This window comes from Hermetia illucens, chromosome 3, assembly GCF_905115235.1.
Source record: "Hermetia illucens chromosome 3, iHerIll2.2.curated.20191125, whole genome shotgun sequence".
Classification (NCBI taxonomy): domain Eukaryota; kingdom Metazoa; phylum Arthropoda; class Insecta; order Diptera; family Stratiomyidae; genus Hermetia; species Hermetia illucens.
Window position 1 is genome coordinate 29,973,198 of NC_051851.1, and position 10,473 is coordinate 29,983,670.

Consider the following 10,473-nt stretch of genomic DNA (forward strand, 5'->3'; position numbering starts at 1 on the left):
TTCTCTCGAACGCGGCCAAGAGCTCACAATTTTTCTTGTTAAGAACCCAAGTTTCCGAGGAATACATGAGGACTGGCAAGATCATAGTCTTGTACAGTAAGAGCTCTGACCCTATGGTGAGACGTTTCGAGCGGAACAGTCTTTGTAAGCTGAAATAGGCTCTGTTGGCTGACAACAACCGTGCGCGGATTTCATCATCGTAGTTGTTATCGGTTGTGATTTTCGACCCTAGATAGGAGAACTTATCAACAGTCTCAAAGTTGTGTTCTCCTATGTTATCCTTATTCTTCTTCGTGTTGGTGTTTGACCAATGCGGTTTGATGTTGTTGGTTGATTCGTCTTCGGTGCTGACGTTAACACCATAAATTTTGTCTTGCCTTCATTGATGTGCAGCCCAAGATCTCGCCTCAATTGCTGTCTGCTCGATCTGGATGAAGGCAGTTTGTACGTCTCCTGTTTGTTCTTCCCATGATGTCGATATCGTCAGCATAGACCAGTAGTTGGGTGGACTTCAATAGGATTGTATCTCTTGCATTTACCTCAGCATCACGGATCACTCTCTCGAGGGCCAGGTTAAAGAGGACGCATGATAGCACATCCCCTTGTCATAGACCGTTGTTGATGTCGAATGGTCTTGAGAGTGATCCTGCTGCTTTTATCTGGCCTCGCACATTGGTCAGGGTCAGCCTAGTCAGTCTTATTATTTCATCGGGATACCGAATTCTCTCATGGCCGTGTACAGTTTTACCCTGGCTATGCTATCAAAGGCAGCTTTAAAGTCGATGAACAGATGGTTCAACTGTTGTCCATATTCCAACAGTTTTTTCATCGCTTGCCGCACAGAGAGAAAATCTGATATGTTGCTGATTCACCTGGAGTAAAGCCTCTTTGGTATGGGCCAATGATGTTCTGGGCGTAGGGGGTATCCGGCCTAACAAGATAGTGGAGAATATCTTATAGATGGTACTCAGCAACGTGATACCTCTATAATTGTTGCACTGTGTGATATCTCCCTTTTTATGTATGAGACAGATAATGCCTCGTTGCCAATCGTCAGGCATTGATTCACTGTCCCATACCTTGAGCACAAGTTTATGAACCACTTGGTGTAACTGGTCACCTCCATATTTAACCAATTCGGCTGTAATTCCATCGGCTCCTGGCGACTTACGATTTTTTAGCCGATGAATTGCTCGGACTGTTTCTCCTAAGTTTGGTGGTGGCAGTATTTGTCCGTCGTCTTCAGTTGACGGGACCTCCAACTCGCCAATGTTCTGGTTGTTCAGTAGCTCATCAAAGTAGTCAACCCATCACTCTAATATGCCCATTCTGTTGGAAATCAGATTTCCCTCTTTGTCTCGGCAGGATGAGCATCGTATATGTATGTGTGTATAAGGCTTCATCCTGCTGACTTGTTTGTAAAACTTCCGCGCATGGTGCGGTTGCTCCCTGTACTTTTCTAGTTCACAGACTTGTTGGTTCTCCCAGGCTTCCTTTTTCCGTCTGTGAAGTCGCTTCTCCGCTCGACGGAGTTCGTGATAAGTCTCTGCGCGTTCCCGCGTCCATTGAGAATGCAACATTACTCGGTATGCGGCATTCTTCCGTTCCGTTGCTAGCTTACATTCATCGTCAAACCAGCCGTTCCGACTCCTTTTGCGGTTGGGGCCAAGCATGTTTGTGGCCGTATCCATGATAACGTTCTTCAGGTGATTGTGAAGATCATTTGTTGATGCTTCATCTCGAGGTCCTCTGTTGACTACGGTTATTGCGGCATCCATTTCCCTCTTATAGGTGTCGCGGAGGGTTGTGTTGTGGATGGCTACAGTGTTCACTCTCACCTGATTGTCAGAGGGGATTCTAGGTGGTATTGTTATTCGAGCTCGGAGCACCATGCCAACGAGATAGTGATCCGAATCTATATTGGCCCCCCTATATGTTCTGACATTTATCAAGGCTGAGAGGTGGCGGCGTTCGATCAACACGTGATCAATTTGGTTGAAAGTGGTCCCATCTGGAGAGGCCCACGTATGTTTGTGGACCGCTTTCCGCGCAAATCAGGTACTTCCAACAACCATTTCGTGTGACCCTGCTAATTGAATAATCCGCAGTACGTTATCATTTGTTTTTTCGTGTAAGCTATGGGAGCCAACGTATCGCCTGAATACGGGCTCCTTCCCTACTTGCTGTTAAAATCCCCACTTATAATTTTAATATCATATCTGGGACAGGCTTCGAGGGTTCGTTCTACTGCCTCGTAGAAGGTATCCTTCTCCGACTCTGCAGTCTCCTCTGTAGGGGCGTGAACGTTTATGAGGCTTATATTTCCAAACTTGCCTCGCAAGCGCAGAGTGCATAGCCGTTCGGTTATGTTTTCAAAGCCGATAACAGCAGGTTTCATTTTTAGGCTGACTAAGAAACCTACTCCGAGCACATGGTTTACTGGATGACCGCTATAATATATGGTGTAGTGGCTCTTCTCCAGGAAATCAGTCCCTGGACATCGCATCTCTTGTAAGGCTGTTATATCAGCCCTATATTGGGACAGGGTATCGGCTAGCTGCTCATCAGCTTCATCTCTGTACAGGGAGCGCACGTTCCATGAGAAAATGCGCAAATCGTTATTCCGTTGTCGTTGCCGGGTTCGTCGTTTTAAAATCCGTCCTGTCTGAGGCTCCTGTTGTGGCTTCGTAACAAGTTGTTTTCCATGTAGGGTTGTCAGCCCTACCCAACTCCCAACCTGGAGGACCAGTTGGTACAATTTGTTCCGTTTTTAGGAGCGGGAGACTCGCCTTCATCCTTCTCCGTCTGCAGCTTTTCGTTAAGAAAGAGCTCCCAGCGGTCACCACGTGGAGGTGGAGATATGGTTTGGTAGTAGAGCTGTTGGTGTTGGTTCAGCAGGCATTTCCCAGGTTTTATGCTCCATCGTGGGTACCAATCCACGTTTTGCCCCGGGACCTATACTACCCTTTGACCAGGCCAGGGGTTTGGCAGTGTTTTGGATATATCGAAGGTCTTCGCGCTCAGAGCTGATAAGGAGAGCATCTGGCAGTTGTTTTACTTTTTCTTCAATTCGTAGTTGAGTAAGGTTCTTCTCTTTTATTTTATCGGCTACTTATTTCCTCTCAGGTTAGGTGAGGAAAATGCAAAGAATCAATCGAGATGTTTCGCTGGATGAACATAGAGGTGTTTATTTTCTACGAGACCGCTTCGTTTCTGTTAAGGAGCCCCTCTCTGGTTGTCCCTATTTCAAAGATGCGGTCCCTTCTCTCCGATGACATCACTGGGCCGATTTCGATCTTCTATCAATCGCAGTCTCAGAAGCTTTTCCTCTTTTATGGCCGCCAGAGCCATTACATTCTCGGGTGGTATTTTCCACCTCACTACCAGCTCCGCTATTTTTGCCTTTTCTTCTTCCTTTCCTTCGTAAAATTTCAGCCTCCTCGCGCGGTTGTTGACTGCCAACAGAGCCTCTTTCAAGTTGCAAAATTGTCCTGCTCGAAACGTCACACCATACGGTCAGCCCAAACAAAATTGGAAACTCTTGGCCCCGTTCGAGGCAAGAATCTTCCGAAGAATTTTTGGCCCCCTAAATTAGGATGAATGATACCGTAGCCCCTAAAATCAGGCAGTCTTTGAGCGATACCACCACCGTCTGCTTGTGGATAAAATCCGGTTCAACAGGTTGTGGTGGGCGGGTCACGTAGTCTCTATGGGTGGGGATGATCCAACCCGGAAAGTCCAAAAAGGCAATAATTGTGGTAGAAAAAGAAGAGGTGGTAGATCCTGTCTCAAATGGAGCGATGGCGTAGGTCATGACCCCAGACAAGGTACTTTGAATGTGTGCGCCTCGACGCAAAACCGGATTGTCTGAAATTCCTTGCTAAGGCAGATCTAGACCAGACACCGGTTGCTGCGCCGTTGATGATGATGATATTGTCGGTCTGTCATTAGGGTTGGAATTATGGTTCCCAGTTGCAAACCACTTCTTCAACTGGAATGTGCAGTTGCCTAAAATTATCAAGCGATTATCTGTATGCATGGGTTGATACAACGTCTCATGAAAGTTTGAGTTCAAAGTCCGGAGGTGCTTGTTAGAAGTTTGTCTTAACCGAGCCTGCACTGCCAACTTAATGGTGTCAATGTTTTGATGGTATTTGCAGCGTTGTCAAAATTACGTTCGGGACAGGAGCAGCTTTAACAGTGGTTCAAGGCCGTTTTAAGGAAATTCAACGCTGGTGTATCTGGCAAAGTAACAAAACGCTCCAGCTGTCAGCTCATACATAACCTATTTCTAATCGGTAATCCAATTTGAAATTAATGTCATGCTGGATCGTCATCGTCGATACCCACATTTGTTCACCATCATGCTAGCTAGTATCCCGCCAGGAACGTCGACTGGCAGGTATTAGTCGAGATGGCGTGGATATAAAGAAAAAAAGCAAACAAAGGAGTTTTTCCCGTTAGTTACTTTGCTCCGTGTGTCCAACCCCACTGGATGCACGTAGGAGTAATTTGGACCTACCATAGTACCATCATTGTATTTCACCAATCTTCATTCAATCCTATTACTTTATTCCATATTTTATTACAAAACTACACTCCACAGGGAATAACCATTCCATATACACACATATCACAAAACAAAGTCATTTTTACCTATAAAAATTCCAACGGGAATGCAAGCCAGATGTCCTTAGAATAAGATACGATTTCAAATTTTCATAGCTTGAACATTTTTATGGAGCTCTTCGAGGTGGAGGCGGAGGAATACGAACCTTGGGCCTGCTACTCATCGCGAATTTTGATTCACTTTTTCTTACCTCGGCGGGAGTCCTCCTTTGTACAACATTGGTCTTAACTACTTTACCTCCTGGTCTGTCCTCGTCGCGCTGAATCTCAATTGTGGACTGCTTTCGAACAGCAGCATTTCGTCCAACTTTGCCTACCGTCATCCTCTGCCTTATGGTTCGACGGTCAAGTTCTGGCGGTGCTGGTGCTTGCTGTTGTTGTAGACTGGAATCCTCACGTTTTGTCCCCTGTAAGCGGGGTTGCGGCACTCCAACTCTCCTCGTTATTATGCTCTTCTTGAGCAGGGTTTGAGTTGTTGGAGTTTTAGTTTTAGTAATTTGCATGTCGGCTGTTGTTCCGCGGCCTCCCATTCCAGGTAAGCTGGGAGCTCGTCTAATAGGTGCAACACGACGAGGTGCACCCGGAAGCGAAGGTCTTGCCACTCCAGTGCCAGGAGGCCGTGAAATTCCAGTGCGAGGAGGTCGTGCAGTACCACCTGCAGTTGGAACTGATTGTGGGGGAAGTATTTGAGGTGGTGGAGGAATTCCACGTGGAGAAGGACCTCCACGAGTTGCTGGGCTTGTAGGTGGAGTTGGAACTCTATAATGGAATGAAGTAGTCTGTATCGGTGGTTCCATATCTTGGAACTGCCACAAACTGGGTCCAGCAGCTGGATCGAATTCTGGTGAAGCCATTCTTGGCACTGCAGGACGTACCGGACTCGGACTCAAGCTTGGAGCCCTGTAATGGAAGGATGTTGTTTGTATTGGAGGCTTCATATCTTGGAACTGCCACAGACTAGGGCCAGCAGCTGGATCGAATCCAGGGGAAGCTAGTTTCACTGGTGTCACCACCCTCGGTGGTGGTGTCATTGCTTTTACTGGCGTAGGTATTTTTGGTGAAGGTGGTCCAGGTGTTTCTTTGGGTATTAATTTCGTTCGACTTGGTCGTCGAGAAGATGATGCTCTTGAAGGTGGTCGTTTGCCAGCCTGTTGCGGTGCAGCTTGCCCAGATACTTGAATAGGAACTCGCCGTGCAGATGCCTGAGATGTAGGTCGACGTGCACTAGCCGGTGCTTGGCGTCCAGATTTCGCAGCAGGTTCTTGACGTGCTGGAATTGGAGCAGATGCTCGACGAATAGAAGCAACTCGAGGCAAAGGACGTGCGGATGACGGTGGGGGTGGCCGGCGTGCAGCTGGCACGGGAGGTAGCGCCCGGTTGGTTGGTACAGGAGGAGGACGTTTTGCAGACGCTGCAGTTCTGGGTGGTGGGCGTGGTTTAGTTAAGGTGCGCGAAGGCGTTTTAGAAGACGGTCGCGAAGGAGTTTTAGGAGGTACTTGCATAGGACTCTTTGGTGGCTGCTTGGCTTGAAGGCTAGCAACGCGCGGTGGGCCCCTTCGTGTCGGAGCCTTGGGTGGTGGCGCTTTTGCAGGAGGTGGCGCGGCTGCAGCTGCAGCTGCCGCTGCCGCAGCTTGTTTTGCAATACTAATACGTTGAGACATTGCACGTGTCATTCGCGGGGCTATGGGAGGGCGTCCCTCTGTCTTCTTAGCAGGAACTTTCTTACGTGGAGCTGATTTGGGAGGTGCCGAAGTTTCAGCAGCTTCAGACACACGGGATTGTGCTCGAGAAGTGGGTCGTGTAGGCGGACGAGACGGTGGCCGCGACGTTCGAACTGGAGCCGATTTTCGCCGGGAAGCAGCTTTCGGGACTACTGCCATTTTATCTTTACGCACTGGGACAGCTATTTTTGGTTGTTCTTTCCTTACTGGACGCGGAGCCATAGATGACCTCCTATCCTGTGGGAAGGGTTGAACGAAAGGAACATAGTTACCCAGCCACTTAAACCCTTCCTCGTGCGGGTAAACCTCTGTTTCACCAATTGGACTAGCATCTGCAAGAACTGGTCGTGGCGCTCTTGGTTCAACCAGCCTGAAATCAGGTGGAGTTCTGTACAATTCTGCACGTCTTCTTTCGTTCTCCTCAGCTTCTCGTAAATCTTCATCTGTAGGAATATACAGAGCATACGCCAAATCTCCAAGCTCAATATCTGACAAGCGTAGCTCTTGTTGGTCAGCTGGGAATTCTTGTAGTTCAAGTTCTTCTTCTTGTGGTGGAAGAACTTTAGTAATGAAATCAGTTGGCGATAGTCCAGTTTGCCTGGGAAGTGCTTCAACTTGGATCCGTGGCTGTTGAGCAAGGAATGTTTTAAGACGCTCCATTGGACTCATGCGAATGGGCAGTGGCTCAGGCCCAAATAGCCTTCTTGGCGCTGGTGCTACTAATATTCTACGTTCTGGTGTAGCTTGTATTTCTGGCATTGGTCGAACAGGAGTTGGTAAGTAAACTCTAGGTGGTGCCGAACCTGGAGTTGCTGGTCCTGACCTTCGCGGCCGTGGCGGTCGTGTTGCCTGTGGAGCGCTCGAAGGCGTGAGACCTACTTTTGCTTCGGGGGAAGGTGCATATTCAGGTGGTGACATCTGGGCTAATAAATCATCTGTAATCGCCTCCGGTGAGATTCCGAACTTATTTATTAAAATCTTTCTCTGTCGTTCGGCAAAGCGTCTTCTGTCAACTTCTGATTTAGGGGTGTAGTGACCAGGCGCCACTTCTCTAAATAGGATAACGCCCGATGATTCATCCAAGTCAGGAGACCCAATATCATCTGGAAATTCTAGTCTAAAAGGCGAATGACGAATATGCTCCCTACGTAGTGGAGTTATTTGGAATGGATCACGTGGAGCCGGCAAAGGAGGAAGTTGGGGACTGGGAGTGAACTCAGGCGGCATATACGCTGAAATAGGAGTGCCTGGTGCGACCTCAGGTCCAAATCCGGCTTCACCTTCCAAATCAGGGGAAACTGAAATGTATTCCACATGTTCATAGGCGCCGGGTGGAGTTTCTGCCATTAAATGCGGATCTTCTAGCAACAGTGGACTCTCTATTGTTGGTGGAGGAATAATTGCAGGCGTGTAAGGGGCTTGCGTAAGGTATAGATGCGAAAACGCATCAGATGGTCGAGGAGATTTACGTGGTGGACGTGGACTGGGCGTCTGAGGAGTCCTAGGCGTTAAAAACGGCGAGGCTTTAGGCGTAGGCATAGGCAACCCTTTAACAGGTGGAGGTGTAGCGACCATGCCCTCATCGAAAAATTCACCCAAGTCTTCGTCGCCTAGCAAACTCCTTTCAGGTGGTGGAGGAGAAGCATATAATTCTCTTTCGAGCTCTTCTTCGTACTCTACAAAAGGATCTTCCCGTCTTGGTGGACAAACCAACGGCTCTTGTGGCTGATCCTCTAAGACTGGTTCATCAAGCAATCCAAAACCTTCAGGTTCGACTTCATGCCTTTTTATTGGATCCAAAAGATCTGCTTGCCTGTCTAAAAATTCTCGTAACCGTTCAGTAGGTGGCTTCTCCTGGATGGGCGGTAAGCCTTTCGCTGCACGATACTTATTCTTTACAGTCATATAATCTTCAGAACCTTTCAGACTTCGAGCCAATGCAAAATCTACAGGACTGATAGCAACCCTCTCTGGTGAAATTATTCGATCTTCACCAAACACATCTGCTATCGTCATCTCCCCTTCCTCTAAAACACCTTCGTCTTCTTCATCCTCCACCACCGGCTCTTCCGGTGGGAGGTCCTCATCCGCAATTAGTTCAGGTGGTGGAATGTCTTCAATTTTCGGTGAAGGTTGAAATTCTAATACAGATCTATCTGCGGTAGGGAATGACTGCTCTAAAATTTCCTCTATCGGGAGTATATCCTCTAATTCCGGCCTATATTTCTTGACAGATGTAGGAATGGCAATCGGAATTCTTCGCCGCGATACTGGAGTTCTCGGAGATGCTGGTGTTCTGGGGGAGGGAGGAGCTCCCGGTGTCAAAAAAGGCGATGGTCTAGGCGAAGGCATTGGAATTGCTTTGACATGAATAGGAGTTGATATCATGTCCTCTGGGAATAAGTCTTCATCCTCGTCGAATATTAGACTTCGTTCTGGCGGAGGCGGGGAAGGATAAAGCTCCCTTTCCATGGCCGCTTCAAACTGTGCGAATGGATCTCGCTCGGGAACACGAGGTGTATGAGGAGATGGTGGCCGCGCCGCTAAGCGTTCCAGTTCAGCTGCTTCTTCTGCGAGCTGTATATACCGATCTTCCTCCAATCCTATCCGTTCCTCCACTGGCTCTAAGCCTTTCATTGTACGGTATTTACTCACGATGTCTTGTACGGCACGAGATTGTTTAGTAGTAACATCGATCATTTGATGTAATGGCGGTTTTCGCCAACCTGTAGGTGAAGCAAACATTCTGTAGTAAAGATCATCTTTTTGAGGTGTGACATCGAAAAACTTTGACTCAGGAATGGGTTTGACTACACGCTGTGGAATAGGTGGTTCCTCAAACGATGGTTCATCCATTGCCTCTAGTTGCTCTTCAAACCCACTAGGAATCAGTTCTAGCGCTTCCTCATCCTGACCTTCTGGAAATTCTTCTTCTAGCAATGCCTCTTCAGGAACATCATGCGGCAAAGGTAATTTATACTTTTTGGGACGTTCTAGATGGTAAAATGAAATAGGTGGCGCTGGCGGTAATGGTGGTGGAGTTGGTGGCATTGGAATATCTTTTATTGCGGGTGGTTCTCCAATTTCAACTTCGTCGAACAAATCGACAATGTCCCCTTCGCTTACAAGACTTGGTTCTCTAGCAAGTTCTTCTTCCTCTTTTCGGCGTTGGCTTTCCTCTAGTTCTTCCTCGAAGCTTTTGAACAGATCCCCGCGCCCTTCTGCTGCGGCGGCTGCTGCCATTTCTTCTTCGGTTACAGCAGGTAATGCCAATATATTAGCTACTGCCTCTTCTACACCTTTCAGTTCTTCTAGGGCTTCATCACCCGGTGGTACTTCAACTGGAGGAAGATCCCTCATCCTACGAACTTTGTTTCTCAACCCGTGTAAATCTTTCGATGCTTTTATACTTCTGCTGAGAATAATTGCTTGAGGCGATCTATGGGCCTGTCGTGGAGTCAATATTTGGTCTTCACCGAATATATCATCAGTTTCCAACTCTTGCTCAGGAATGAGAGCTGCTTCAAAATCCTCATCTCCTTCAAAATATTCAGGTTCCTCCAGAAATGATCCTAATAAGGGAGGTATAGCCATATCTTCTTCTTCTTGAAGAAATGATCCTAATAAAGGAGATATAACCATATCTTCTTCCTGCGGCTCCTGCAGAAATGAACCAAGCAAAGGAGACATAACCATATCATCTGCTTCCTCAAGTTCTTCATCAAAAAGCGCCTTCACAAGTTCCTGATCTTCCGGCGAAAGCATTTCCTCAGCTGCTTGTATTTCTGCAAAATCTAACTCGGGTTCACCAAATTCTTCCAACATTTCGTCAATAGCTTCTGGTGGTGGCCCTCTTGGTTCGGGTGCTACTCGTGGAGCCTCTGTTAAATATAAATGTGAGAAAGGAGTTGATGGTTTTTGGGGGGACGGGAGAGGGAGGGAAGGTCTCTGGATAGGTGCTGCTGGCATCGGTAATTCGGCGAGTGGTGCGGGTTCGGCAATGTCCCCTTCCTCAAACAAATCATAAATCATTTCTTCCTCTGGGAGTACTTCAGCGGCAGCTTCCGCAGCTTGTTCTTCCATGAACTCTTCTAGTATCTGCTTTTCATATTCAGCAAATGGA